The 23,111-nt window shown below is 34.7% G+C and overlaps 1 long non-coding RNA gene across 1 annotated transcript in view; it reads right to left on the bottom strand.

Moving 5' to 3' along the window:
• The window catches only part of LOC141278485 (uncharacterized), a 37,314-nt gene extending 14,650 nt beyond the window's left edge, over positions 1 to 22,664 (bottom strand). The window contains exon 1 of the long non-coding RNA XR_012331243.1: positions 22,619 to 22,664. This is a non-coding gene — a long non-coding RNA (uncharacterized lncRNA). The remainder of the gene's footprint in view (positions 1 to 22,618) is intronic.
• Between the last annotated feature and the right edge of the window lie 447 nt (positions 22,665 to 23,111).

Raw genomic sequence — 23,111 nt, forward strand, 5'->3', positions numbered from 1 at the left:
ATGAAAAATAGTTAAATATAAACTGTTTAAAACAGTAACATTCTCCTCCTCCACTACCATGACACTCCCAATTCCTCTTACCTGCTATTTTCTTTATTTTTTTAAACAGCAGTTATTGTCTCATTTATTATGGTTTAGTGTCTATCTCTCCTAACTAAAATATTTACTTCTTAAAGGTGGGGTTTTTATGTGTTCTCTTTAGCTGAAGTAACCTCAGTGCCTAGAACAATGATTGGAATATATTAGGTACTCCATAAGAACTGGTTGTGTAAAGAACTAAATCACAGTAATAAGAAAATGTTCAAATGACCCAAATCAATGAATGACAAGTAGGAAATGGTTAATCCAGGCCTGTAGAGAAAAGCATGAGTGGGACCTCTTAAGAAATCTTTTAAATGATCCTGGAAGAAGATATTCTCATCCACATTAAAAGAATGAGTGGAATGAAGTCAATGTTGAATGAAGTCAATGTACAAAATAATACATGGATATTTGGGGGCTGTGGCACTTAAACATAGTTATATATGTCTATCCTTGACTATCAGAATGGAGAAAATGGCTGAAAAGGAAGATACACCAATCAAAGACATTCAGGAAAATATATGGCCTCTATCAATAATGAGGTATAAAAATATGACACAACACTAATAACTGGATGACAAATTTAATTTCAAAATATTATGAATTTCAATTGTGAAATAGTTAAATTTCAGAATATTATTAGGAATAATATACCATATAAATAAATTCACTTGCTTACATTGCAACAGCATGAGTAAAATTATTTTCTGAAAATCCTAAATATTATAAATTTTCTTACAGTCTTTCTATGAGGAGTTTTGTTGTCAAATAAGAATAGCAAGGTTTCAATTGTTAGAATTATAAGTGAGCCATAACTGAAATGTTGATTTAATTAAACTTTGATGGCTATACTCTAGGACTGTACTCAAAACAAGACTGTAGAAACTTTACCTGGAAGGGTCCTGCTCATACTTCTAAACATGATTTATTTGAAAAATCAAATGTGCCTGTCTTCAGGATATATAGTGTGCTCAATGTAGAAGTTTCCATGAGGGCACAAACTTTCTATGATTTATTTTTGAAAAGCAATTAGCATTTATTAAAGTAATATTTAAGAAATAATTCTAAAATATATAATGAAAGTCTGCTGTGTTCCAGGCAAATACTGACAACACAAACAATGAAAATGAAATAAAATGAAACAAATAAAAATTTGTTCTTTTTACTTTTGAAATTTAATTTCAAGTTACTTTTAGTCTTCAAAGTGGATTTGTCCAACAAGCTGATGTATATATGACCCTGGAGCTCAGAGGAAAGATATGGACTAAAGACATGAATTATGGAATCCAAATATATAGATGATGTTTAAGTCTTGAAATGGATAAGATAATCTAAGAAGAAAGTTTATAGAGGAGAAAAGAAGAAGCCATATGTAAAGAGAAAAAGTGTCTATAGAAGAAGCACGGAAAACAAATAGCATTACTAATATCATTTTATGGAAATCATGACTAACCGTATCAAATGCTGCTGAAAATTCATGTAAAATGAAACAAAATAGAGGTAACCTTAAGGTAATGGATACTTTACTCACCCAAATCCTCACTCCAGCTCCTGAGAGTGGTGCTAATTGACAGCTCTCAACTCTCAGTCTTTTTTAGATATGGCTGACAAAATCACACAGTCTTCCTGGGTAAGCCTAAAACCAATGACTGGACTATTTGGGTTACATATGCATTTCTGACTCTTTTCCCCAACTAGAGATAAATCAGAAGGGTCATCTCAGTTTCACAATTCCTTGTTGTGTATCCAAGCTAAAAATTTAATATCCAAACTAAATTCTTTTTCATTCTTCCCTTCTCTTAAAGGTAGGCATTCCCCAAATTTCCTGAATATCAATTTCTATCTCAGTGACTGCTATCCAGGTAACTGACCTGTAACAGTTGATGATGGTAGTGGGAAGAGAAAGTGGACATCAAGTTGGGATTTTAGAGCTGGGAAAGACGACTTCATCTGGTGGTAGTGGAACACAGATAGTTCCGGCATAAGACGGCAATGCAATTGTTAAGACTTTTACCTAATGGGGAACTGGGATAGAATAATCTGTAAAAGGAAATACACTAGCAGGCACAATGCATCATTCATTTGAAAAATATAAGGAATTAAACTGATGGCTTTTGAATTGGATTGCTTTTGCTAGGGGCACTTTCATGAACTTTGTGGATAAAGATAATGAAAGGCTAAACATAATTAATCAGTAATTAAAGCCTGAATGTGAAAGCCAGAAAGCCTCCTTGGCACCATATAAAGATACTGCAGTCTCCTGCAGTTAGAGGGCAGAGAAAGCTGAGGATCACATCCAGATTTAAGATGTGATTGTGTAGCAGAACTATAATGAAAGTTACATTTCAAACTGGGCAGGTCTGCTGTGTCAAGGTCAGAACTCTGACTGAAAGGACATGCAATGAAAGTCACTGAAAGGGGACATCTGGATTGGTGCATTAAATGCTCAGATTCCCCTGAATTTTCAAGTTTGTAGAAGTGGTCGTACAATCTTCTCTCTTAAGAGCTAACAAACTTTCAGTTTCTTGAAGATGATGCAGAGGTCTCTGCCCTGGAAGAAAACAACCCACTCCACCAGAGTTATCCCCAACTTCCCCCTAACCATTAAGTCAATAACGAGAATTAAGTTACTACCTAACCCATAGAGGAAATCTTGCTAATGGAGCACAGAAGCTATAAATGCTGGACTGTTACCAGGAGGAGTAAGAGTGTTTATAGGTAGGAGACAGAAGATGCTGAATCGTAGGGGACAGAATATAAAGTTTGATAATGGACAATTTATCAATATGGGAACACATTTTCAGACACATATTTTAGTACTCTACAAAAAACTTCCCCCAAAATTCAAACATGCTGCTAGGATGACCCTTAGAAACTTGGGGAAAATGCAAGACCATGCAAAGTGAAATAGAAATCCAAATGTTTCATAGAAAATGACATGGGAAGGAATCAAAAGGTCTAGAGGTTTAGTCATTCTGCAGAGTGCATATAATGTGTAAGGCCAGAAAACCCACTAGCTGATTATGTTCCACTGGAGGATTTGGAGGACATCAAATTTACAATAGTAGTAATGGCCCAGTGAAAAATGAGAAGCTTATCCATACCTGCATTTTCTAGTGCAGGGCTGATGTAGAAGGTGTTGTGGCCGATTTGAGCTTTCCACTAGTAATGGGGATGCTACGAACCCAAAATACTAAAGTCTACGGGGTGGTACTTAACCATCAGAAGCCGGATGGGTACAATGATCATAATAAATGAGAATATTTGAGTGCCAGCAAGGAGGATTGGACATGAAGAGAGCTAAGAGAATGTTTAATAAAATATAGCATCCCTAAGGCAAGATAGAAGACAGTTGACAAAGGTATTGCTTAAAATATTCAACCCAAAGAAATCAAGTATGTGTTCTCAGGAGGCTGATGACACCTGCTCCTATAGAAAAGTATAATCTCTTGCCCAGTTTCCAAAATTTAATTGTTCAGATGTGGAATTCATTGAAGGGAAGAAAGATCCTAGGAGAAGGTATTCTGTAACATTACATCAGGTGTATAATGTAAGGAACCACTCAGTGCCTTCCTAAAGGAATGTATAGCTATTCAGTAACTGTTACTGGTGTGAGGAGAATATTTACATGTTTGGAGGACTATAGAAGCTAGGATTGATAACTGATACACAGGATTTAAAGGATCCTCACTATACTTATGGTAAGAGTGGTGGCATATGGGAACTAGTTAATAGACTGAGTCCTGGAATAGGGCCACCTCAGAGTGAATCCCCTGGGTACAAAGATTCTATGATGGTCATTCCTCTTGTTCCTCGATGTGTAATTAGAATGCAAATATGAGTGACAGGCACATCACTATCTTTGTTTGTAGGATAAGAGCAATTGTATTGGTACAGGCAAGTACAGACCTCTGAAACTGCCCCCTCCCTCGTGTCCTAGCCAATATAGTAGAATAATCATATATTCCTGAGGGAATGGGAGAGATCAGAGTCACCACTAAAGGATCCAGGAATGGTGGTTCTCATCATATCACATCATATCACAATTTAATTCATCCAAGGCACCCATAGAAAAAACAGATAGTTTCTGGAGGATAACAGTGAACTAATGGAAATTCAATTAAAGAGTAGCTCCAATTGTACCTCCTGAGCTAATCGTTGTATCTTTACTAATGTGCATTACTAGAGTCTCAGATATGTGATTTGCAGCCATTGTCTAAGGAATGCATCCGATCAAAAGGGATCAAAAATAGTTCACATACTTAAGAAAATCAAAATATTAACTTGAAAATTTATATGCACCACCAGGTTCACTGCAGCATTATTTACAATAGTCAAGATATGGAAGCAAATGTCCGTCAATAGACTAATGGATAAAGAAGATGTGGTGGGCTTCCCTGGTGGCGCAGTGGTTGAGAGTCCGCCTACCGATGCAGGGGACGCGGATTCGTGCCCCGGTCCGGAAGGATCCCACATGCCGCGGAGCGGCTGGGCCGTGAGCCGTGGCCGCTGAGCCTGTGCGTCCAGAGCCTGTGCTCTGCAACGGGAGAGGCCACGGCAGTGGGAGGCCCGTGTACCGCAAAAAAAAAAAAAAAAAAGATGTGATATATATATATATATATATATATATATATATATATATATATATATATATATACACACACACAATGTAATATTACTCAGCCATGAGAAAGAAGGAAATTCTGCCATTTGGTACAACATGGATGGACCTCAAGGGCATTATGCTAAGTGAAATATGTCAGAGAAAGACAAATACCATAAGATCTCTCTTATATGTGGAATCTCAAAAAACAAAACAAAACAAGCTCATAGATACAGAAAGTGGTGGTTGCCAGAGGCAGGGAGCTGGGGAGTTGGGAGAAATGGGTAGAAAGAGTCAAAAGGTAAAGAGAAAAAAAGTTTATGCGCCATATGGTAATCAAAGTAACACCTGGGCATCGGAGTGGTGGGAAATATACATATTTAATTTTATATTTTTATGAATAATATATAAGGAGTATTTTTACCTTCATAATAAAGGAGAAAAACTTATTTTCAAAAGGACAGTTCAGCCCCAAATTTACTTCTTCCAGTATAATTTATATAAATTTCAATTTCTGATTGCTAATTTTTTGCATAAATACTTGCAAACTCTGAGACAAAGTGGGTCTACAGGGTGCAGCAGCAAAGAGGACACTGATGTGAGACAGATTATAATCTTGAGTGGAAGTGATTCATTTGCAGAAACATTATGGACCTAAATAAAAAGATAAAGTGCTTAGATCAGGGTCTGGCACACAGTAGGTGCTACTTAAGTATTAGTTGTTATCATTATTGTGACTATTGTTACCATTACTTAGCCTTCTGGGCATCAATTTCTCTCAGCCATTCCTTAGTGTGTAGGAGCTTGCTACTCAAAAAACAAAACAAAAATTCACATTCGCAAACACTAGACAAGAGTGCATACTTACAGTCTTGCCCCAGGGCTATGTAAACCTGTCTGTCCCCCACCCAGCATAGTATAGTTCAAATTCAAAGAAACCTGGATGGTCTGGACATCCAGAGAACACCACAGGGGTCCATTATATCAATGGTCTCAAGATAATAAGAACAAGTGAGCAAGAGGTTGGAAGTGCATTGGAAGCCTTGGAAACACATGCTCTCCAGAGGTGGGAGATAAACTCTTCAGTTTCAGACGAACACCTTATAAATCATCCACTCATGAAGTACTAAATCAATTAGCAATATTCCGCAAGTTTCCAACAGTCAGATTCTGTAATTGACCACCCCTTTGCTGGCAAGCAAAGGTGCCCACTCACCAACACTGGTTAGGTACTGCTGCTGCGGAATACGTAACCTACCAGCAACAGAAACCAACTCTAGGTCCCCTTGTATGAGACCATTCTCTTGACCAGGAATTGACAAACTGGCCCATGATGCAAATCCAGCCCTGTTTTTACAAATAAATTTTTATTGGAACCTAATCCCTCTTTTATGTTTATATATTTTCCATGGCTGCCTTTGTGCAATAGTAGCAATGTTGAGTTGCGAGAGAGACTGCTAACCCACAAAGCCTAAAACATTTACTTTCTAGATCTTTACAAAAAAAAAATTGCCTATACTTACTCTAGAAAATCAACCAGACGCTTTGGTGGCAAATTGCCTATACTGTACTCCTTCCAACTTGGAACTGAAAGTGATCCATCTGACTAAAATCAACACATATTCTGAGTATAGATTTGCCTTCTCTGCCCAAAGGATCTCATCCAGATTTGAGGCTTACAATCTAGAGACATGGAACACCACATATTGCATTGGACCAAGGAATCAAATTAGCAGAAAAGGAGGTGTGTCAGTGGATACATGACTAAGATCCTATTACATACAGCATGACCTATAAGCTGAAGTCCTAATAGAGAAATGGAGAAGAATTTTGAAGAGGCAGATGAGATGTCAGCTAAGAAATGGTACCCTGTAAGCATGGAGAATCATCCTACCACATGTAGTGTACAATTCTAATCAACAATTATCATATGGTGCTATATATTAGCTTGAATACTTGGATTAAGAAACCAAAGGATTGGGACTTCCCTGGCGGTCCAGTGGTTAAGACTGGGTGCTCCCAATGCAGGGGGTGTGGGTTCAATCCCTGGTCAGGAAACTAAGATCCCACATGCCTCACTATGGGGCCAAAAAAATAGAAACCAAAGGATAGAAAAAGAAATGACTCCATTTAGCATGGCTCCTAGTGACTTATTTGGGTCATAAAATTTCTTTTGCCTGATATTAGTTTAGCTACTATAACCTTCATATGCTTACTGCTTTTATCATATCTATTTTTGCCAACCTCTTCCACCTTTTACTTAAAATGAATCTCTTATAGACCTTGTATAGTTTGACCATCTTTGTTCTTAAATTTGAGTGTTTATTCATTAAATTTAATGCAATTTCAACATGATTGTATTTAACTTTATAATTTGATTAGAAATTATCTATTTTTCATCTTTTGACTGATTAAAAAATATGTTTTCTGTTTCCTGCCTTTTTTGGGTTATTTAACTATCTTTCATTGTTCTATGTTAATTTTTCCTTTTAGCTTTCTAGGTATAGCTTTTGCATTATTTTACTTTATTTTTCTTTTGGGGAATTATACTATGCATCTCTATTATAATCTATTTAGAATTAATATTTTTCCCTTTTATGAAAAATATTATAAAAGGCTTACAAATTTATATTTCAATTGAACTCCCAAGCTTTGTGCTATTACTATTAAATATGACAATAAGTTTCTGTAATTTTTGCTTTATATTGTCATCCATATTTAAAAGGAAATGTTTAATCTTCTGTATTCACCTACATAATTACTATTTCTTTTCTTGTCCATTTCTTCCTTTACATACTTTTTCCCATCTGTTGCCATTTCCTTCAAAATGAACTTCCTCAGTATTATTTATAGGAGCAGATTTAGAAGCAAAGAATTCTCTCAATTTATTCATATATATGTATTTTACATTTTGCAAGTTGAAAAATATTTGTGTATATATCTCTGGATGTAGGGTCCTGTGTTGACAGTTTTTATTTTTTTTCCTCAACCATTTGAATATATCACTCCATTGTCTTCTGGCCTTCATTGTTCCCAGTAGAGGTCAACTGTGGTCTCTATTATTGTAATTTTTCTACCTTTAACTATTTTCAAGATTCTTCTCCACCTTTTTTCATTCTCAGTATTTGATTATTTCGATAATATAACTACTTTGTGCTGCATAGTGGCATCTATGCATTTGTCCCATTTGAGATTCACTGAACTTCTTGGAAATGTAAATTTTATCTTTTTTCAACAAATATTTGAATATTTGGGTTTTCATAGTTTATTTTATTTGGTCTTTTTTTTCTGTGTAGTTTTCATACTTCTCTCCTTGTAACTTCAGATGTAAGTGTGCTATAGGCTGTTTGATATTGCCTCAGCTCACAGAGACTTTATTTTTTAATTTTAAAATGTTCTGTGTTCCTCAGATTGCATTCAAGTTTAGTGATCCTTTCATCTGCCTTATCTCTTATGAACATGATCCTTTTCAGCAATTTTTTCATATCAGATATTATATTTTTAGTACTAAATTTTCTATTTTATAGCTTTAATATTTGCTATTATTTCCTTTCATTTTGTTAAGCATATTTCATATTATATCTTTGAACATATTTATAATAGCTACCTAACCTTCGATATCTGTTAAATACATTTTAAACACCTTTAAATCCTTTCCCATTCCTTTATTAAAGAAATAAATTCTCTTGTGTATTTTCCTTCTTTTTCTAAAATCCAGTGGTTTTTAATTAAATGCTGATAATCATGTATTCTACTCTGAACAGTTTTTATGCTGCTTTAGAGAAGCTTCTGTTTTTTTCAATTTGTTTTGCTTTCCTGGCAGGTAGTTTTTAAGGTTAGCTCAGACTGACCCCCTTGAGGCACGTATTAAGCATTATTAGGGCAGGTCTAGAGTTGTATGTATTATATAATTAGGATATCCCTACTCTTAACTCTTTTCTGTGTGTGTGTCAGCTGAGTTCCTGTGGTGTTAATAAAGTCTCTACACTTTGCCTAATTAGATATCCTGCATCTTCTATGCAACCTCTGGAATCTCTGTTTTGATCAGAGTTTTCCTGTACCTTTTCCTGCCAGGCTTTATGAAGTCAACTTTATTATCAGCCACAGACTTACAAGGAGTCTGTACAAACCTCTGGAGCTTCTTCTCTTCATACTTTCCTCCTTCCTTAAATTCTGTCCAGAAATTTCAGCTGCATCAGACCTTTGATCATTGCCTGCCCAGCATCTCCATTCTCTGCTTAGTCTCTGCATCCCCTTGGTGTCATCCAGAATGTGACCTTGAGCAGAAATCTAGAACAATCTTGGATTCATTTTGTGTTTTTTTCCTTTCTTTTGGTGCTCACAGTTTTGTAGAGTCTATATTACCTACCATCTAAAAAGAGTCATTTCACATATATTTCCAGTTTCATAGATTTTTATATATTAAGGTCTAGATAAGTAGCAGTTATTTACTCATTTATGGCCCATGGACTTAGATATTAGGAGAAACACAGCATCAAATGTAACAGGGTGGAAAAAGGAATATGGGTATGAATGTATTTATTTTATAGTTTCTTAATGTAAGGTAAAAAAAAGTTTCTATCACATGGATTCTACATCATTAATAAAGTATGTAATCTATTAATAAAGAAAAGAGGGTGTTTGGGTCAAGGTTGGGAAAGTAAGGGTGAGGGGAATTTGCTAGACAGAGGTGAACATGTTTTCTTTTAAAAAAAATGAAAAAATTCACTTTACTAATATTTAATTTAAAATGTTTTCATCATTGTTTTAAAGTGGTTGTCTGCCTTACCAAATAAAGATATATAAGAATAGAGCATTTAAAGAAACTGACAGTAAGCTAAAGAGTAAAAATTGAATTCAACACATCTCCAAGTTGCTGAGAATTTTCTAAATATTTTCTGGATACAATTCTAACATATAAATATTAAATTTAAAAATACTTTGTCAACATATTGACCTTTAGAGTAAATTGATTAAAAAAGACTATAGCATAATGCATGTTTCATTGTAATTAAGATGTTGTTATCTATAACGTTTAAACACCTATTATTTGACTTCCTCTTTATCCTACGTACATAAAAAGAAATAAATAGACACACAAATGCATATTAGATCATGGGTATCATAGGAACAGAACTGAATTCAATAACAGAAAATCTCGTTCAGCTACTTACCAGTCTTGGGAATTTGGAAGTCACTTAAAAATACCTGGGACTTTGAAATTGCATCCAAATAATAATAGGTAATAAACATTACATATGCTCCTTATGTGTGTAAAAAAAGAACAAATGACATAAGTTATATGAAAGCATGATGTTGAGTTTAGGGAAGGCATAGAAAAGGCAACTTTATCCTATAAAGAGTTTTTTTGTTTCTGTTTTTGTGTTTTTTTTACTTATAGAGTTTTAAAAATTTAACATAATAGAATGTGGCATATGTTGGTTTTGGGTTTTTTGTTTTTCTGTTTTTCCCCCCATTGCTTTCTACTCAGGAATAGTAAAACTCTGACTCAAGATCAGAATAATTTATTTGTGATAGTTCTAAAAGTCATTTTTTTCTTCTAAGAGTACTGTCTCCATTTAATAAATATGAAGTAATGAAAATTAAATGAAACAAACAAGAAAATTAAATGAAACAAACAAGAAAATTAAATGAAAATTAAATGAAACAAACAAGAAAAACAGTAAGCAGGCTTCAAAGTTCCATCTTAATTTTTCAGACTCCACTTAGCGCAGTGAAAAGAACATACGTTTACAGATCTAGTCATTTATGTAAAAATTAAATTAATGTGTTAGACACTGTATTAGGCTTTGTGAATTAATAGACAAAGTACCTAAAGTTTGCTCTCATGAAACTTAACTTTTGATTGTTACAGTAGAAAATGAAACTGAACATAGAAAATGAAAATGAGAATAATCATAAATTGATAAATGCCATGACTGAGGTAAATGCAAGGACAATATTACCCCCTCAATTTCCACCCTCCTAACATCTGTACTTTAATTCCCCATCAAAAATCTCTCTTCTTGTGCTCTTTACATTCCTTCTGTTCTTCTCAAGGGTGCTTCTACTGCCATAGGTCCTCTCTCTGCTTCATCATAAATGTTATTTTTTTCTTTCATTACTACATCATTTCCAATAGTACACATATATATGATCTTAATCCACATACCCTCTGCTGTATCTTTCTCCTCTCTTTCAAAGCAAACGTAATGAAAGAATCACCTTCAGTAATAATCTATACATGCTCACGTCATTATCACTCCCTAGTCCATTCAAATTGTCCTTCATTTCTACGATTCCAGAGTGTTCTCTTGTCAAGTTTAACAATCTCCTGCACATACTTCTTAATTTGAGTGACTTCCTGGCAGCATTCAAGTATGTGAGAATTGGTTTAAAAGTACTTTAGGATCTTTTTTCCATCTCACTCTGCAATATCATCTCTGACCACCTTTCTGCTTAATCTCTATGATCTAGCAACTCTGGCCTTCTTTCAAATTCTTCAACACCCCAGGGTGGGGCCTTGGCATAGGCAGTTTCTTCTGTGAAGACTTCTCTTTCCTCTGAAATTCACATAGCTGAATTCTTTTGTCATGTACATCAAAGTTAAAGGTCACCTCATTTAGAGCTTTTCTACCTGCTTAAAGTAAAATAGACATACAGTTCATTTCTATCAATCATTTCAATTTTTTTGCATAGCTTGTGTGGTTCTTAAAGGTCAACTTATTTTATTTATATATTATCTACATCTCACATTAGAAAATAAACTTCATGAAATCAAGAACCTTGCATGTTGTATTCACTACTATCATCAACACTAAAGATACAAGGCAGATAATTCATGATTAACTGACACTGGTTAAAATATTGAATGAATATATAAATAAATATGAAATAAATAGATGTCCTTAATCCAGACTAAGGTTTTCTGCTGCAGATGATACTTGAACTGAGCCTTGAGAATAAACAAATGTTCTGTTCTTCCAGTATATGAGAGGAAGAGGGCTATTCCAGTTATAAAGGTCCAAGATGAGAAAGAACCAGTACATGATACAGATGGGATTTGTATGATTTGGCAATTCCTTATGTATATTAGGTAAGTTAGGTAAGTTTATTAATATCTCTGTGCACAAATATTCTAATTTATAAAATAAAACATAATTTACCTTATAAGATTGTTTTGCAGAATTAGAGGATAAGAATAAACTTACTTAATTCAGTCCAGTGTATAATAATTCCCATTTTTCAGATACACAAACAATTGCCCATTCTTTCCCACTATTCTTTAATAATGCATTAGATTTTTGTGTTAAGTAACAAAATACCACACATTTAGCATCTTAAAACAACACAAATCCATTATCTCACAGTTTGGCTGAATCAGGAATCTGGGCATGGCTTAACTGGGTCCTATGCAAGTTTAGAATCAAGAAGTTGGCAAGGGCTCAGTTCTCATCTGGAAACTCAACTGACAATGAATCTACTACCAGGCTGACTGAAATGGTTGACAGAATTCATTTTCTTGTGGCTGTCTGACTGAAGGCCCTGGCTTCTTGCTGGCTATCAGGCCATCCTGTCTCTAGAGGCCACCCTTATTTCCTCACCATGTGGAACTCTACACATGCCCTCTCACAACATGGCCTCTTCAAAGACAGAAAGAGAGAAAAAGTGTGAGTTTCCAAGATGAAATCTTATAAAATGTAATATTAGGATTTATGTCCTAAAAAACTTTACAAATTTTTTTTTTATAAGAAGCAGTTCATAGATCCCACCACCACTAAAAGGGAAGGTATTATACAAGAATATGAGGATTATGGAGGCCTCCTTAAAATCTGTCCACTACAAAACATGATAATAACCATCTCAAATTCCCAAACTAAACTATGAGTGACTCCTACCTTCTTTATTTCTCTCTTCTTAAAAAAGAAAATCTGAACAGATCAGTAAGTTGCCCCAATTTTCAAATATTTTGTTTCCTCCAAAGATATCATTTCCCAGGTTATTTTTTAAGACCCTTGGCACAAACTCTTAAACCAGAAAACCAGAAACTACAACCTATTAGACAAACTGATGCTTTTTCCCATTGTCACTGCCTTTCTTCATTTCATGGCAAATAGTTTTAATACAAAGAATTATAATGTACAGTCTGTGAATTTTTTAAGCACAAAATCACCACCCCTCCCCCAATATTCTTAGGCTTTATTTTACTTAATATTAACGAAAAATTTCAATCACTTGACGTTTTTCACAGTATAGTCTTCCAAACTGCTCCAACGGGCCCTTTAAAAATTATCCAGCTTTTGTAAGATAAGATAATGCCTGGCAATTATCTAGCTTGAATCCTTTAGCCTACCACACATAAAACAGGAATCTTGGGGTTTAGTAACTAATTTGTCTGAGTGACAAGTTCCTCTTTTCTACGTTGCCTTCTTGTCCAGCCACGACTGAGGATCATTGCCTCTACCTCATTTAATGTGAAATGTACTCTATCCCACTCCATCTCCTCCGTCTTACTCAGAAGAAAACAGGCTGTTTTTCTACAAAGAATCTCCTTAGTTCTCCAAAGAGGTTTACTTACTTTCATTTTTATTTTCTTTTCATAATTACAAGTGGCACTAGATTGCATAATGAAAATAAACACATTGAAGTCAGAAAGAAGAAAAGGAACGTGCAACAATCAACATAGTTTTCTATAAAATCTGCTTTAATTAATAAGTGGACATTGAGTATGAATAGAAACTGTGGCTTTGGGAAAGGGGCAAGAAGTCTGTAGAGATTCAGGTCACATATAATCATGATTGCTATTTCATAAAACATTTCCCTTGAACTTATCTGTGTCACTACTAATTAAACTCCTCTTTTAAAGATAGCTTTCAGTTATAAACTTTTTAAAAAGGGATCAATTAACATATTGTCACAAAAGACAAGGGAAGCCGGAAGACAGATCAGAAAAAAACACCAGAGACAAAGTTAGAAGAAAATATGTTTAACCCTTATTTAGAACTATCTGGGTCTCATTTGAAATAAAGGGAGGAATTATTTGACCTTCAAGCTTTGAAATAAAGGGAGGAGTTATTTGACTTTAAGCTCTTTTGTATTATTAATCCATTTGTATAAACAGAACTTGTTATGCAGTTGTATTCTTGGATTTTTTGGCAAAGTCATATATATTCCATTTAACAATTTTTCATTCCTTAAGCTCTAACAATATAGACCCTATATAGTAATTTGAGACTTTGGGATCCTTCGAGACCTTGCATTAATTCCTGACGAATGGCCGTGAAACCACTAAATCGGTAGCAACATTAATTTTACACCACTCGCTATTTATTTAGGACTAGGTTGTTTGAATCATTTTCCTTTGCAGTAGTCAGTGAGCATTTTTCCTCTTGAGGCTAACTTCAGGATTACATTAATAATTTATCATAAAGTTAACACATAAGTAGACTGTTTTCATAGGATTATGAAATCAATCCACCAATATTAACAATTTTTGGAAATAAGACAATACATGTGAAGATGGTGGGTAAAATGAAGACAACATAGAATTGGTTTGAGGAGTAGAGATGCAAAAGAAATTTGATTTAGACAAAGTGTAAATTGTAATCTCTTTCAGTGGGTTTGATAAGTGAAAGCTGAAGAATATCAGCTTTAGATATTTATACTTAGGCATATAAAACATGATAAGATTGTTTCAAATATTAGATGCTATATAAGGAATTCTATTTTGAATAGCACATGAAGATAAACAAAAATATAGGTTAACGTTGCACTGTAGTAAAAATGTGGGAAAAACTGTCTTACAACTGGAGGACACCAGTGTCCAATACAGTGGTTAAGCAAGGGTGAAATATTTTCTTCAAGCAAAAATCACCTGCAAAGTTTTAATAGAAAAAGGGAGCATGTAAACTGATATTTCATATATGTTACATCCAGGGACACATTATGCTACCCCATTTATACATATAATTAGATAAATTATTTAGGCAAAAGTTTTCTGAAAACTTATCCCTAACATTTTAAGCCTCTTTCTTTTAAAAAATATTTTTGTTGTAGTTAATAGGATCAATGTTCATTAAAATTTCTAGCCAATTTTTTCTATTAGAGTAGTAAGCCATTACTTTTGTGTGAGTCTGTGTTATCTTGTATTCAACAACTTGGATAGTGTTTTAAGAATTTTATCTGTAATCTGTTATGTTTACACCTACAAATGCATAACCTAAAAGTAATGACATTTTGTTTCTTACTTTTCAATAAGAATCGATGCTAATATTGACTGCACGTTTGTCGTTTTATATTTGTTCTTAGAAATTCAAATCTGATCTTCTCTCTAAGCATTATTTGTTAAAAATATTTTGTATTAAGATGAGACCTCAGGAAAGCTCACAATTTGTTTGTATACTAAATTTTGGTTTCATATATACTAATTTAAAACATCAATATAATTTGTAGAACAGTAGAGAAAGAAGGTACTTGTATCTTGTTCTTAACTTAAAAGTGAATACATGCCTCAAATCTTTTACTCTACATGATAATTTCTAAAGGGTATTTACATTAACAATAGCTCTGAGTAGGCAGGACGTGTTTTGATATCACCATTTTATAGATATGAGAACTGAGATTCAGACAAGGTAACTAACATGCTTGAGGTTTTTGACAAATGTTTAGAATTCTTTGACTCATACAGCCCAAGTCTGACTATTTGGTTAAAATGCTCTACATAGCTATATTACACATGGAGAAAATTTCTTGATGACTTAACAACTTTAGGATACAAGACATCGTAATGGAAAATAATTATTTTAAGAGGCGATTTATTTTTGCCAATTGTGAGCGTAGCTAGGAATAAAGGGACAGCTACTGTGTAATATGCTTCAGTTGCAGAGGACAGGAGGCAGGGGGTCCCTGCATTGTGTTGGACGAACCTGTAATGTTTAGTAACAGTCACTAGGATGGCTGGAATTTTAAAGTAACTTGTGCAAGAACCAGCGGTTTCATAGAGCGTGTATGCTGGAAGGAAAGTGATCATTTACAGTTCAGTAGAATTTCCATTTCTGGAAACTCATCCTCTATAATGTTCTTTGATAACATTGAACAGTGTATCAAAGACATCCTCTGGAGCCATTGAGATTGATGAGGAGGAAGCTGTACCCTTCCACTCCAGGCTTTTTAAAGAATTTGCATTTTCAAAATTTCTCCCTCTGCATTTCCAATAGCTATTCACTAAGAGGATGGAAGCTAATGTCGACTACATACTTGTTGCTTTATACTTTTTGGGAAATCTAATCAGATCTTTTCCTTATGCATCATACTTAAAAGTTTTGTGTGTCTTGTTTAATTAAGATGGGAACTCAGAAAAACTCAGTGTTGTTTCAGATACTTTGATCTTCTAATATTTGTTTTTTATGTTTGATGTTCTCAGGGTTTGCTTCTGATGCGATGATAATTTTAGGATTAAATTTTGATTATTTAGCCTTTCACTCCTCTATACCTCAAAACTGTGTTTGTTTGTTTTATATTTTTAAAAATGTGTTTGCTCATAGACATCTACTCCTAAAGGAAAGGATTTTAATTCGGTTACTCTAAAGTAGGGTTTCTCAATCTCAGCACAATTGACATTTTGAACTGGATGATTCTTTGTTTTGGGGAACTGTCTTGCACACTGTAGGATGTTCAGCAGTGTCCTTGTCTTATTTTAACTATATGCTTGTAGCACAAAGTAGTGGTTCTCAATGGAGGGCAATTTTGTCCTTCAGGGAACATCTCTAACAACTGGGGAAACGGGTGCTACTAGCATCTAATGGGTAGTGGTCAGGAATGATGCTAAACATCCTACAATGCACAGGGCAGACCCCACAACAAAGAGTAATCCTGACAGAGATGGCAATAGTTCTGAAACTGAGAGACCCATCTAAATCTGTTGTAGTTCTTTATTTAAAAGTTAGAATGCCAGATTGATTTCTCTAGGAGGAAAGCTTTCAGGAAACTTCAACTCTAGTTTTAGATGTGTGGCAGAAAGTAAAACAAGACATTTTGCTCTGTAATTTTGAAATTCTGACCTCCACCTTTCTATGTCCATCTACATCTGTCAAATTCAGTTACACAATCACCTTGTGTTCTACAATTGATGCTCTTCCATCAGGTTCTGTGGTTTCAGTTACACACCTTTCATATTTAAGATTAAGTTCATACGTGGATAAGCTTTCAGATTTAGTTGCTCCTACACTTAACAGTGCTACATTTATAATATAGTCAGGGATATTTCCTCTCACCTTGCATTGCTTCAGACTACACCTGGTCTTTGTCCTCAGTACAGAAACTTAAATCTTAGCTTTTAACAACACTGCAGAGCAAAATGCAACACTATGGGGTCATTCCTCTAAGCCTCAATTTCCAACTGAATGAATATTTAAACTATACACTATAGAAGGGCATCTCTCTTAAAAACTTTAAACTATCTTTCATAAATTTCTCCATAAAATTCAAATCTTGGAATGTTGCTGCATGGTCGTTTCTTTCCAAGTGAACCTTGGAATATATGAAATTTAGAATAACAAGGCACCATAAATTTTTATTAAGAAATTTAATGTGCTGTAAAACAGCGTTTTTCACCCAAAGTGACATTAACTGTGCCTGTACAGAGAGATACAGCCGTTTCCTGGGTCATCACAGCTTTTGCAATCCTGAATCCTTTCACGCACCTGTGAAACTTTGAGGTGTGTGTTGCTTTTGATTCAGATTTAACAATCCCATATCTGTTCAGAATTCCAGTGACTAAACTGACTCTGGGCTTATTTAAGGCTAGTACTGGACAATTTTTCATCAATGCATATGCCCGCCCTCTTCCTTTCGTGCACATACAGCAGGTAATGGATCTTAGAAATGGGCTGAAAATCCTCTCCATTACATCCTGGAAGAGCAGCTATCTCCTCACCAACTCCCACCTGTTGGCCTAGTGCTTGTACTATGATCTGCTACAGTTACTGCCTTCTGAGAATTTATGGGCCATGAAGTCATCACAGGCTGCTTAGCCAGCTCTCAACTTGTAGCTTTGCATCAAATAATCCTTCTAATCCTGCCAAGTGAAGGGAAAGTATATTTTCCCCCGAGAATTCACAACTTTCTTGTTCTCACTTTTTAAAAAATAACTTTTTCTGTGCTGGCCAGACAGTCACTGTCAATTCTCTTCAGGGTTTTTTTCTCTAGATATATTTAGATTTTTCTGCCCAACTTGCCTTCCAATTTCATCTCTCTATTGTATATCCTATTATTATATTGTATTCCAACTATTTCTGAAGAGTAGCTTTCATCTGCCATTTAAATGCTATTGACAAGACTATATACTCAGTAATAAGAACAAGATTTTTTTTTAAAAGTCTGTAGTGAGCACTCTCTCCAGGAGTATTCTCATATACTCACTCTCTTATTTTCCTGTTCCTCACAGTTTGTTATTTAATCACTCTTTGTTAACTGGATTTCTCAGTTACAAAGACACATTATATTCTACAATCGATGCTTTTCCATCAAATTCTGTAGTTTCAGTTACACACCTTCTGTATTTACAATAAAATTCATACTTGGATAAGCTTTCAGGTTTAGTTACTTGGTTTTTAAACCTGTCAATGAATCTAGATTTAGCCATCTGCGGATTCTACTCCTTGTCTCTGCTCACCTATAGTCCTGTCTATGGCAGTGATTTAAATCTGCTCCAGGTTCTAGCCGACATGTAACTTGGTGAGATGGACCCAATTTTTGCTTTTTAGCTTAAAGAGTGAAACAAATATTATCATAAGTAGAGACTGCAAAATTTGCAGCAGCATCTTGCAATACTTAGCCATTTTTGTTATAGCAAGGATAATTTTAAAATTTTTATAAAGAACTGGTAACTCATTTGATTCAGAAGACATGATGGAAGACGTGACGAGAGTAGTGATTCTTAGACACTTTGGCATAGGCTTTTGTATTCTGATAAAAAGAAATTTTTTCTTCAGAATATAATACTTTAAATTTCAAAGGGTTCACTGACAGTAAAGACCTTTCATGGACACCTTAGTGACCTATGCATACAAAGTTAAGAAACTCTATGCTAATGACTTTAAGTATCAAACATGAGATGTGAGATTTGTAATAGATACTCTATCTTTTTAGTCTAGAAACTTTTCACTACTCTCCTAGAATAGCACCAGTCAAATATAGTGGTGACAATTTCCAGAATAAAATAATAATAAAATAAAAATTAATGAGCAAAAATATACTCCAAGTCTTTCATTGCAATATGCTCCTATAAATATTCTCCAATGTAAAGAAACTATTACCAATACCCAGGCATAAATAGAAAAGACAAATAGATATTCAAATGTAGTATACTTTATGCAAAGAGACAATCGTAGAATAAATAGTGAAACTAAATTCAAATGACTAGAGACTCATTGCCATCTATTCAAAGTTAAGGGACACTGGTATATAGATATTTTATTTATTTATTTTTTTGCAGTACGCCGGCCTTTCACTGCTGTGGCCTCTCCCGTTGTGGAGCACAGGCTCCAGACGTGCAGGCTCAGTGGCCATGGCTCACAGGCCCAGCCGCTCTGCGGCACATGGGGTCTTCCCGGACCGGGGCACAAACCCATGTCCCCTGCATCGGCAGGCAGACTCTCAACCACTGCGCCACCAGGGAAGCCCTAGATAAATTTTTTACACAAGCTTGGATGATTTGTCAAGAATTAAAAAAACATATAAAAAGAGAGCAAGAGAAGGAAAGCAAGAAAAGAGCAAGAAAGAAGATGGGGCAGGAGAGAGAGAGAGAGGAAGAAGAAGAAGGAGAAGAGGAGGAGGAGGAAGGGGAAAGGGAAGGAGAGGAGGAAGGGGAAGGGGAAGAAGTAGGAGAAGGGGGAAAAGGAGAAGGAGGAGGAGGAGGAGGGGCGTAAGAAGGAGAAGAAGAAGAAGAGAGAGAATGTGTCTGTTATATTTACTTAATTTTTTAAAGATCTAATGTTAATTCTCTTTCATTTAATGCTTCATGATCCCATATTTCTTTGGTAATTTTCTCTAATGGCACTAAATAAATCAAGATAATGGAGACTTTAATTTTTACTGCATTTAACCCCAACTTAAGTGATGATCCCTTTACCAAGATGAGGCAACATAATTACTGAAAGTCACACATTACCCAAGCATATCTGGTTCTTGAAATTTGTCACGTCAGTAATTCTTTTTAACAGAATTTTTAAAAAAATAGGTTGTTTCAACTTAATGACCCTTATTTTCCTGCAAAATGCCTTCAAATTTCTTTTACTTTTTCTCTCTCTGCTAGTATTTATATTCCTGAATTTATCAGGTAATAGTAAAACTCTTAATAAGTTCTTTAAGATAAATTTCATTTGTATTGCTCACTACTTTCATTGCTGTTGCTCAGCATTTATATAAAAAACTTTTGTTTCTTCAACTTTTAACTATTATGAATAATGTCCCTATAAGCATATTATTATATTTTTCTAATTAAGAAACCATAATTTTAAGTTGTTTAAATAATTTGTTTTGACTGATGCAACCAGATATAAAATTAAAATTTAGCACAGCTACACTTGGGCAAGATCTCAAGAAATGGGGGGAAGGGATCTGACAAACAAGTGCTGCCTCAATTTTTCAGACTCTATCTCAATCCTACTGTACAATTTCTGATTTAACAGATCATTGCTATGGCAACTTGAGAGTAATGCTCAGAGGAAGGGGTCATAAATACAGCATAGGATTTTCTTTAGATTGCTATACATAGAATCAGGTGATCTTGAAAACTAATCAAGACAAAGCAAATTGTGCACAGATCTATCCCTTGTCAAGAGTGAGCTCTATTGCTGAGGAGAAAAGAGAGCTCTATGTGGGCAACTGATATAGACATTTTGCAAGTATTTTGTCTTCCTTAAATGGAAGTAAAACATGTCAATACTTGTTGAAACTCACTGGTTGCTATTTCCTTTAGATAATTTATAGGAAATAATGTTAAAATGAGAAAACTAGGGGCTTCCCTGGTGGCGCAGTGGTTGAGAGTCCACCTGCCGATGCAGGGGACACACGGGTTCATGCCCCGGTCCGGGAAGATATCACATGCCGCAGAGCGGTTAGGCCCATGAGCCATGGCCGCTGAGCCTAAGCGTCTGGAGCCTGTGCTCCACAACGGGAGAGGCCACAACAGTGAGAGGCCCGTGTACTGCAAAAAAAAAAAAAAAAAAAAAAAAAAGAGAGAAAACTAGTGTATTTCTAGTGATTTCTGTAATTAAAATATTAGGAAGAATTTGGGAAATGTAGGGTTTTTTGTTCAATCAACAGTTCATATTGAAAAATAATTTTTTAATTCAACGAATACATATTAAATATTTACTCTGTGGATTAAATGCAAATCAATTTTAATATATATCCTTGACTTTGGAAAAATAAAAACATATAGGAAGTCAAGAAATGGAAATTAGTTATATCAAGGAGTCGTAAGTTCTATGGGGTCAGATATTAAGCACCATGCTATATAATTTTATTATGAGGTTTGAGTGTGGCATACAGGATCTGAAGGCCATGAAGTTCTCAGGGCTTCAATTCAAACTTCTGCTAGTTCTGGGAGCTTGATAAGGGTATTAGCAAATTATGAATGGCATTGTCTTGAAGGTGGGTGCTGATTTTACATAGGGTATGGTATAGAGAAACTGAAAAATGAACAAGGTTTGTATTTAATACATTAAGTAATATGTAAAAGATAAGTTGGTGTCTGACAGAGGTAAAATAAGTATAGATAAAAATGAAACAAAGAAAAATGTAAAGGGACATCTAATTCCAGACATGATAGAATCATTGGTACTAGACAAGGCCTCTCACCCAGGCTACTACAAAACTGGAAAAAACATATGGAATACTGTTTTCATTCATTGGAAAACAGGTGACCCACAATGTACAAAACCTATATACTGAACACTACAAGTCATTTTAAGAGATATTATAGAAAACATAATTAAATGGAGATGCACACTATATTTATGGAATGAAAAACTCAAAATTGTTTAAGATGCCAATTCTCTGCAAATTGTTTTAAAATTGTAATATAATTCAGACAAAGTCTTAGCAGATTTCTCCTTTATAAAGATTAACAAGCTGATTCAAAAATTCAAATGAATAATCAGTTTTAAGTAATAGTCAAATTTATATTTAAAAGGGAGAAATAAATGAGTAATAACACTACCATAATTTAAAAGGCTACTATAAAACTACATTAATCAAGAGACTGTGGTATTGATCTAAGGATAAGACAAAACAATCAACAGAGCAGAATAGAGAATCCAGAAAGATACCTGGATTTACTTGGTAAATTGGTTTTCAACAAAGTTGCCAAAACAAGTCTATGTGGAAAAGAAAGCTATTAAAAATAGTGATATAAAAATTGACTACTCATATGGGTGAAAAAAATGAACCTCAATCCATACCTCACATGTACACAAAAATTAATTTGAAAGGTATAATAGCCCTAAACATAAAAGTTTAACTATAATGCTTCTGTGAATGAAAAATATTGCCTGACATATCATTAAACAAAGAATGTTGCAGCTACCAAGCCATCACATTACAGCCGCCCAGAAGGTGAGCCCTGAGGGAACTCAGGGTAGAAACAGGATGCCTGCCATCAAGACCCCAGCCACTGTAGCCACCCCTCAACAATGCACCCTGAGGAGACTCAGGATGAGAAAGCACAAGATACTGGCCCCATATAGCTGAGGTGCATATCAAAGGAATGATTTCAGTGAGCCCAGACTCTTGCATCTTCCCATACATAGAAAAGCACTAAATTCTTTAACTTGAGATACCTGGTTTTCTTTAATTAACAGTAATCTTTTGATGTTCCGACTACTTGGTGTTTGTTGCAAAAGCTCCTATATATCCTGACTCCTCACTTACCTCTTTGGAGCAGTCTCTAGAGGAGATGTTGTGGCCTGGGCTTAAGTCCTCAGTTTTGTCTGCCAAATAAGACATAATTTTCAACTTTTAGGTTGTGCATTACTTTTCAGTTGACACCTCCAAAAGAAAGTGAGGAAGAGTATCTTTGCAACCTTAGGGTAGGCAATGATTTATTAATTAAGATACAGAAAACACCAACCATAAAAGAAAAAAAATTGACTTCAAAATAATAATTTTAAAAATCCTGCTTTTCCCATGACACATGTTCAGAAGATGAGTAGGCAAACCACAATTTTTGAGATAACATTGCTAATACATGTTTTGATAAATGACATTTAAGAATGCATAAAGTACTCCGCAAAATATTTGATAATATTAGAACAATTCCAATGAGAACAAATTCAATAAAAATGTGCAAAAAACTTGATTATTATTTCATAAAGATAGAGTAAAATTGTATACAAATGACCACTACACCCATGAGAAACTGCCC

Source organism: Tursiops truncatus, chromosome 4 (genome assembly GCF_011762595.2).
Source record: "Tursiops truncatus isolate mTurTru1 chromosome 4, mTurTru1.mat.Y, whole genome shotgun sequence".
NCBI lineage: Eukaryota > Metazoa > Chordata > Mammalia > Artiodactyla > Delphinidae > Tursiops > Tursiops truncatus.